Source organism: Phalacrocorax aristotelis, chromosome 17 (assembly GCF_949628215.1).
Source record: "Phalacrocorax aristotelis chromosome 17, bGulAri2.1, whole genome shotgun sequence".
Classification (NCBI taxonomy): domain Eukaryota; kingdom Metazoa; phylum Chordata; class Aves; order Suliformes; family Phalacrocoracidae; genus Phalacrocorax; species Phalacrocorax aristotelis.
This window is the reverse complement of record NC_134292.1, coordinates 5136913-5145715: the sequence shown is the minus strand read 5'-3', so window position 1 is coordinate 5145715 and position 8803 is coordinate 5136913. Positions and strand designations below refer to the sequence as shown.

Here is an 8803-nt window from a genome sequence, read left to right as displayed (position 1 = left end):
GTTCATTTGCTTGCTCTTCCATGCACCTCAGCAAGCTCTAGAGGAAAGTATTCAACTCCTCTAGCTTCATCTCTCTAAAATTCAGGAATTTAGTCTAAGCTGCTGATTTGGTTCCCTTTAGAGTAAACACAGAGCTAATTTCAGAAGGAAATTCATCCCATGTCAAAGACAGTGGCTAAGAGGAAGATTACACCTGTAGAGTTAAAATTACCCTTTTCTGTTAACTGGAGAGAATATTTAGACAAATACCTGAAGACAAATGCCTGGCCTGTTCTAATTCCCCATGAATGCAATGGATCACATCATTAATTTTGCATCAGTTAGCCTTCACCAGGAACCTTCATATCAATGACAGCTGGGAAACAATCTTCTGAGCTGGGAAACAGTCAGTTCTCACTGTTCTTTCTGCCCACTACATTTTCCTAGAATTGACCTTATAATGGTCACTGTCTTGTTTTAATCTTCAGTGAGAGACAAACCACTATTATTTCTTTTTCACAAGACATCTGCTTCCTACCCAAGACCAGTAGGAAAAATACTAGAAAGACTCTTCAGAAGTCTACATCTCAGGAGACTGAAAATCTCACTCTGCAACCCCCAGAAGCTCACAGTGCTCAGAACCAGTATCCTGAAAGGTGAGTGCCTAGAACAGCTGAAGTTCAGTTTTGAAGCTATGGTATTTCTTCCTTTGTCAGTGTGATGCTGGAAAGGGATTTATCTCAAAAGATAAATTTGGGATATGTTAATTTAGGAGCAGTGCAAAGATGGAGGAGCACCTGCTTGGAAAGTTTAGTGAGTTCAGGGTGTTTCAGGCTTCTAGAGCTGCACTGAGGATGATTCAGTTTAATGCAGAGGAACCAGCTATCAGGAACTCCTTTCAGAAAACAAACAAACAAAAAATTTCCAGCTGTTTCTTCCCACTCTGCTGGGACCTGCCAACATTTTTGCTTGGCTTGGCAAGGGGGTCCAGCCTTCCCCCAACCCCTGATCAGGCATTGACTGTAAACCTTTAATTCTGTATTATGGACGGTGGAAACAGTCTCTGCTAACTCCTTACCTTTTAGCCCTGACCCTTGAGTCCACTCACAGACTTCTTCCCACCGTCCAGCTGGTATTTGTCTGGCTGCAGAGCCCTTCATGTCACCCACCCTGCTTTGTGAACAGGGAGACACCCACCCATGTGTTAAGGGATACCAACAGCAAACGAATATGGTTGGTGCTTAAGAGTTGGATATCTCTGCAACCAACACAAAGCACAGTCTAAATAAGATCACTACTTACTGTGATATCATTTGCAGAGGAGAAAGAGGAAATACTTCTAACAAGAAACTGGGAGAGAACCAGAATATCAATACAATGCTCACAAAGCAAATTCAGTCCATTTTTAGCCTGTAATAAACAATGAAGTCTGCAAAACCTTGACAAGAATACATTCTGCATCCTGAAGGAGGGACACAACAGGATATGTGGAAAGAAAAAGTTTGACGCTGGCATGAGGACTCAGAGTAATGTCTGATTATCTTCACCAGCTCATGGGACTCTGAAGTCGATTTTGCAAATCACAAATAGAAATGTACTGTATGCAGCTGGCACACACAGCTGATTTTGCACTAGATAATTGTGCTCTGTACTGGTCTGTCTGGGATAGAGTTATTTTCCTTTATAGCTGCTCATATGGTTCTGTGTTTTAGATTTGTGACCAAAACAATACTGTTAACAGGCTGACATTTTAGCTATTGCTGAACGGTGGTTCCACAGCATCAAGACCTTCTGTTTCTTACCCTGCTCCCCCAGTACATAGACTGGGGGGTGAGCAAGAGGCTGGGAGAGGGCACAACCCAGTGGATGACCTGAGCTAAACGGAGATATTCCGTGCCATGTAACAACATGCTCAGCAATAAAAAGGGGAAAAGGGGGATTTTAGTTAGGTTGGCCATCTTTTGCTTGAGAACCAGCTGGGTATTGGTCTACCCATGGAGCGTGGTGAGTGGTTGCCTTTACATCACTTGTTTTGTTTTCTTTTTCTCATCTTCTACTGCTCCCTCAGTTATTAACAATTCTTCTCTTGACCCCAAGTTGTCTTGCTTTTACTCATCCTTTCCTCTTCCCCCATCCAACTGGGGTGGGGGTGGAGGGGTGTGAGCAAGCAGCTGTGCAGGGTTTGGCTGAATATGATAGTTAACCCACACCCACAACACGCTTGGAGCACACAGTGGAAACCCATTAGTTCATTCCTGTGGCAGCTGTTACGTGAACAACATTCTCTCTGCTTTCTAGATCTCTCTGTTCCATGCAACGTCTTTCTAAACTTCCAATACTTTTACGACAACTGTTGAAAGAGAAAAAAAAAAGGTAAGATTGTACATGCTAAAATTGTTAACAGCTCAGAAAAAGTACTTACTGGAAGAAGAAATAGAAAATCTTGTTCAATGGAGCTTTGCTGATTTGGGGTGAAGATCCTGGCTTTGTTCATTGCAGGGAGAAGGTGAGTTGAAATATCCAAGACTAAAAAGAAGAGACCACTGAAAAGAGAAAGCTACTGAAGTGAAATAATTTTGTTTTTAAAAATGGCATCCAGAAACCTTATCTTTGACACATAAGAACAGACACATAGCTAAATATGCTGTAACCTGCTTAGGTTTCCAAAGCAGCAAATTAAACCAGTGGACTATGCAGTGAGTGTCCATTCAGATGAGCAAAGCTCATTGAACACAACAATACTGTAAGAGAACATGTTGAATACTCAATGCACCAAATAATCCTCTTTTGATACAGAGACAGTAAAAGCTTTTGGGAAAGAGGCAACAATAGTGTATGTGTGAACTGGGGGGAAAAGAAAGAAAATATTCTGGGACAGGAAAATGATGAGCACAACTATTATCTTTGTTTGTGTTGTTTTCCTCTGATAGTATTTTTATGATATTGACAGCAATTCTTATTTCCAGGCAGGACACCAGTCCCAAGAGTTTGTTGACTCTGACTTTCTGGAAGAAGGTGTTACTTTGTAGAGAATGTTTGAGTTGTTCTCTAGGTCTGTGAGACCTTTGGGTGCTTGAAGGGCATAATTTCTCTTGTGTTCTCTCACTCCCTCTTCGTGGGAATATGAAATATCAGGCTTGATGGTGCCAGGTCCTGCTAGACCTGATCACACAATAGCCTTCCCAGGTGTACTGAGGAAAGACACTCAGTGTTGTTGCATTAGTGGACTTGGTAAACCCCATGTGACTACAGCGCTTGCTCATGAAGCCTTTGCTTTGGTTTCAACCGACCTCATGTAGGATAGAAGGATTCCTCTTCCATTTCTGGTAAAGAGCACCAATGAGAGAACACCCTAGTGATAACCCCAAACACCATGTATATGTTTAAAGAAGTGCTTTGCACTTTTTGGTATGTTCTGTATAGGACCTGATCCCTCAGTCTTCTCTGCCGTGGTGTAAGCCATTCCTCTGTGGCCTTGTACGAGCAGAATCTGAGAGAATCGTTTCGGCCTTTTATTTGAGCCAGTATGGCAGAATCAGGGGTGGCTTACCAGGAAGTGTGCTTTGCGGCTGAACAGTCACTTGGAAAAAAGTAAAACTCAGGAGCTTTGGGTGGTACATTGTAACTGAGATAAGCTAAGCTTCAGCCCTATCGGAACGGCTTGGAGTTTAACCAAACAGCCTCTAATTCTGCTTAGGAAAGATTTGCTGAAGATTTAGCTTAAGACAATGTTCTGTAGCCACAGGGGATGGGTGAGAGAAGGACAGAGTGTCCTTGCAGGCCAGAGAAGGGGATGGAAGGAGGGTGACTCCCATTGCCCTCCTTGTCCCATACACCCTGCACAAAGTGGCTGAATTTTTTTTCCTTCTTTCAGCATGCACAGCACAGCACAGCTAGCGATTTCTGAGGGGTCTCTGGCTAGAAACCTCGCACAATGGCAGGAATTGTTAAACGCTCTTCCTACGCTGGGTTGTCTTTGCTGAGCTGCTGAGATTTGCCTGGGTGGGTCATGCTGCTGAGGCACCCCCACCCCCATTCCCCATCCCCAGCCTTCTCCAAGCCCAGCGGTGGGACTTTCGCCCGCCCTCTCGGGCCGACCCACCCCAGCAGCCGGAGGACCGGGAGGCGCCGGGAGCGGAGCCGGTTGCCCGCTGCCTCCCGGGGAGGCTGCTCTGGGCTCGCCCGCCGCCAGCCCAGCCCGCTCGGGGCTGCTGCCCGCGGAGGCACGGCTGGGCCGGGCCCCGGGCCCCGGGCGCGCCGCGCCCATCACCGCCCGTCAGGCCCACGGCCGGGCCGGCGCTGTCCGCGGTGCTGAACCGCGCCCGCGCGGCGCGGCTGGGGGCGAGCGGCTCCTCCGTCCCGCTCCCCGAGGGGAGGTGGGGCCAGGCTGGGGGACAGTCTGCTCCCCCCTCTTACCCCCCCACCCCCCGGCAGCTCCCTGCTCGGCGGATCGAGCCCCGGTGAGGAGAAAATGGGGGGGGGGGGTAAGAAAAAAATACGTATTAAATGGATGGGGGCTGCCTGGACCCGCAACCAGTCCCTCTGCAGCCTCCTCCCCAAACCCGGGGGGCAGACAAGTTTAGATCCCCCCCGCCCCCCGCCCGTCCAGCGGCCCTTCCCGGTCTCATCCTCCCTTCCCACGGCCCAGGCTCCGTCTGGCCCGATCTTAAGTCCCTCCTTTTTGCCCCCCCTCGCCCCTCCCCCTTCCCTAATTATGTACAAAACACTTCTTAGAATAAAATGGCCAGGCTCATGCTCCTCCCTGCTTTCCTCTTCCCCATTCATCCTCTCCAGACCGCTCCAAGCCCCTCCCCCGGTGGCAAGCCCAGCCTCTCGCTTCCCTCCTGGAGCCCTTTTCATTTTTATTTCTAACCCCCTCTCCATTCTCCCTGCTGCCTCTGCTCCTTCCCCCGATGGCTACGAACTGAGCAGCAGAGGAGGGGGGGGGCACGGGGATAAGGGAAGGGGGGAGAAAAGAGCAAGAAAAAAGAAAAAGCAAAAGAAAGAAGGGGGGAAAAAAGGATTTTTTTTTTTATTTTATTTTTGCCTCTGCCCTTAATGCCCGCGATCTGGATCAAGGAAGGGGATTTTCTGTCTGAGCATGAAAAGGACTGCTAGAGCCCCAGGATTTTCACGCCAGCATTATCAGCCCAGCACCCAGTATGCGAGCTGGACAGAGAAGCTCTGCCACAAGTTCCTACCGAGCCGAATAAAAACCACGGGCGACCAGATCTCCGCCAGAGAGGGACATTAGCATCAGGTAAGGCGAGCGCTGCGCTGCGGCTGCGGCGATGCTCCTGCCCCGGCTGCGGGCGCCGACCGGGCTCCCCCGTCCTGCCTCGGCCGCGTTGTGTAACGCGCCCCGCGAGGGTAACGCGCCCCTCCGCCCCCCGCCGCGCACACGGCTGCCTCTGCGCTGCACAGTTACTGGGAGGGAGCGGGGCTGGATGGCACAAGTCCCGCAGCCCGGTTAGCGGTTGTGTGTGCGTGTGTGTGGTGGTGAGCGTGGGGCCGAGGTTCGCCGCTACTGGGAGGACTGGGAACACTGGTTCCTACTGGGGAAAATCGCAGCCCCTGGAGGATGCCCGGCAATAGGGGTTCAGCCCCCGACTCGGCTGGGCTGGCGGCGAGGCGGGGGCGGAGGGGGGGTGGGAGGTAGCCAGGCTCCATCTGTATTCCGGAGTATCGATACATCCCGGAGGGGGGGACCGTCCCCAAGGAGATGGTGTCATCTCCACTTAATCCACTGCTCCGTTTTCGCAAGTGACAAGCAAATCGCGGAGGAAAAGGAAAGTCTGTCGCCTTGAATCCCACGCTGGGCTGATTGCCTCTACTTCTAGTGGGGACTAGGAGACAGCAGCAGAGCGGGGGAGGGCAGCGGTGGCGGGGGGGCGCATCCCACCGCCCAGGAGATGGGTTTTCCCTGGCTCAGCTCTCAGCACTGTGGAGGGTAACTTTGCCTTTCCCGGTCCATGGGGAATAGGGGACCAGGGGGTATCTCCACGCCATTGCATCATCCCCGAGGTCCAGCACAGCCCGGGTCTGAAGACCCAACAATGATCCAAAGAGAGGAGGGTTGAAGGTGTGAGTGTGGGTTTTTGGAAAGTGCCCCTGTGCTTTTACTTGGGAGTGGGGAAGGGGAGGGGAGGGGGTGTCACTTCTAAGATGCAGTCTCCTCTTCGTGGAGAGAAAGAAGCAGCAGATGAAATGCTGGCAGCCTTCACGTATGAATTTAGCCTTGTGACTGACATCTGCACTAGGTAGGACAGAAGGGTCCTTCATGCTTTACTCTGGCTGCTCATCTGGGCACATAATAATAGTAATAATTTGTTAATGGCAGTAAAGCTGCTTTCCCAAGAGTTGTAGAGAAGTATTTGGGGGATGGTGAAAGGAGGAGGTAATGAGTAAAGAGGAGATGAGGCTTTGGTGTAAGAAATATGAAAGGTTTTCTTTTTAATTCCTTATAAAGGAAAAAGATTGATCAGATCTGCTTGTGAGTGACAGACAGACAAACCCGGGCTCTCTCCCTCCCACACACCACATAGACAAGCAGTTGTGGTCTCCCTCGCATGCATGTACACACGAAGCACACAGAACACATGCCGTCGAACTCGCACAGTCTGCCCCATGCTTAAACACAGCATCTTGGTCTCTCTCTGACACAGACGCAAGCACCCACTCAAGCCATGCAGCCCCGCCGTTCCCTCACACTCAGACTTGATCTACACATGACCACAGACCGTAACATGCAGAAATAACTGCACCGACATCCTCATTACGTGAATCAAACGTTCAGGCGTTCACAGGAGCGTACACACGCTGTCTTTGCAGGTCTCTCAGTAGGTGGTTTGTTCCTCCAGCGTAGTCTTCTCCCTTCTAGTTAGCTCCGGGCATTGATTTGGGGTTTGTCTGACTCCAAAGCCCTTTGCGACTCAGCAGAAAAAGCTCGCTATGTTTTGTGTGTCTACATTTGTTTTACTGCTCTTTGCGTGTTCCCAGGACTCAGTAATGGTTTCACTACTGGAAAGGCAGACAAGCAGCAGACGGGGAATGGCTGGGGGGAGCAGTGGCGATCCCATACTCATCATGCCTCCTCTGATCAAGAGCTGGGGTCTGGGAGTACGGGAAGTGCTCTGCTAGAGTTACGTTGCTTTTTTCCATGCGTGAGTGTGTATGTGAGCAAAACCACATAACCTCTGTAGCTAAAACAGACACAGTGCAAGGCTCCACTTCAGTCTTACCCTGGTTCAGACCACAACCCTCCCATCTTAGAGCACAAATACTCCTGTGCCTTTGGAAGCCCCTTCGATCAGAAATGGCATAGTATGCGCAGGGGAGATGATGTCACTGGTGTTACATGTAGTTAATCAACATCCCCCTCTGACCTTCCTCCCCTTCCCCTCTTTCCATAGGGCCTAGTGAGGAGACTGTGCAACCCGCCAAGAGCAGGAATATAATGGGGCCGACTAAAGTCAATGTTAAAACTTTGGAGAGGAGGAACGTATGGTGAATAGGCTTTCGGTAGGCAAACGGTGTCCCAAAAGAGATGATGGAGAGTGTAGCTGTGTTCCCTCCCCACCTCCACTGCTTACTACTTTGGAAGTACGTGTAAGGCTGATGCTAGACACTACATGGGAATGGGTCTGCCAGCGGACAGTAACGATTGTTGTCTGTGTAACAGAAACAGTTCAAAGCCAAACCTTCCGCCTTTCTCAGGCAGGAGCCCCACTGCCGGCCTTGAGCACGTCGCTCAGGAAAGCGCCACAGAAACTGACTCCTATCGAGAGCTGGCGCATCCACACCCGTCTCCCTGCCCACCTCCAGAAAGGGACGTGGATCTCTAGAGTTTATCCAGGGCTCTCTGTCGAGGCGGCATTTACAGCTGATGCAGAGAAGGCAGGAAATAATAGTAATAAATCGCTAAAGATCAGAGGTGAGGGTGAAGAGCCCTAAACGCACCCCGAGGCATGACGCTGGCAGGAGGAAAAGCAGGAAGGGACTCCCCCCCCCCGCTCCGCCGCCGCGCAGCTCCGCGCCCCGCCGCGCCAGCGCGCAGCCCCTCCGCGGGGCGGGCGGCGCCGCCGAGCCCCAGGAGGGGGCGCTGTGGCTCCACGCAGCGGCCGGGCGCGGCGGGCGGAGCGGAGGGGCGCGGGGGGGAGCGGAGCGGAGGGGCGCGGGGGGGAGCGGAGCGGAGGGGCTCGGAGGGGCGCGGGGGGGAGCGGCGCGGGGGGGAGCGGAGCGGAGGGGCGCGGAGCGGATGGCCCGCTCCCCAAACCGCCCCCCCCCCCCCCCCCCCCCCCCCCGCCTGCCTCGGCCTGGCGGAGCTGGAGCCAAGCGCTAATAATAATATGGGGGCGGGAGGGGGGTGACCGATGGATAACAACAGGGCTCTCTTCTCCGGGGAGCCCAGGTGCAGCTGAATGGGTTTGGGCCGGATCCTTTCCGGCTGCGAACCCGCTGTGCGTACGGCAGTTCTGCTGAGGATCCGGCCCGATACATGCAGGAATCCTTTACCCAGTGATGAAATGCAGCTACTTCTGGGACAGAGCCCAGCAGCTTTTCCGTGCCAGCAAATACTACAGGGGAAGTGAAAAATCACTTCATGCATTGAAAGTGCAGAGATGAACTTAGTGAGGCAGAATATAAATTACCCGGGGTTAGGTAGCTTGTGCCCTGTGGTTTGATTTACACCATCCCTCTTGCAAAAGTATCATGAGATTTTTAACAACCAGAGGGACCTTGGCCCATTTCCTTCCAGGCCACACAGAGCAGCCTCCCAGAAAGGGAGGACATCCACACACAGAGAGATCTGGCTTCTAAATAG

At 51.8% G+C, this 8803-nt stretch overlaps 1 protein-coding gene across 1 annotated transcript in view; it reads left to right on the top strand.

Moving 5' to 3' along the window:
• Window positions 1-4890: 4890 nt before the first annotated feature.
• Window positions 4891-8803, top strand: part of BRINP1 (BMP/retinoic acid inducible neural specific 1) — an 88374-nt gene continuing 84461 nt past the window's right edge. Inside the window, exon 1 of the mRNA XM_075112057.1 lies at window positions 4891-5239. The gene's annotated coding sequence lies outside the window, so the exon portion shown is untranslated. The remainder of the gene's footprint in view (window positions 5240-8803) is intronic.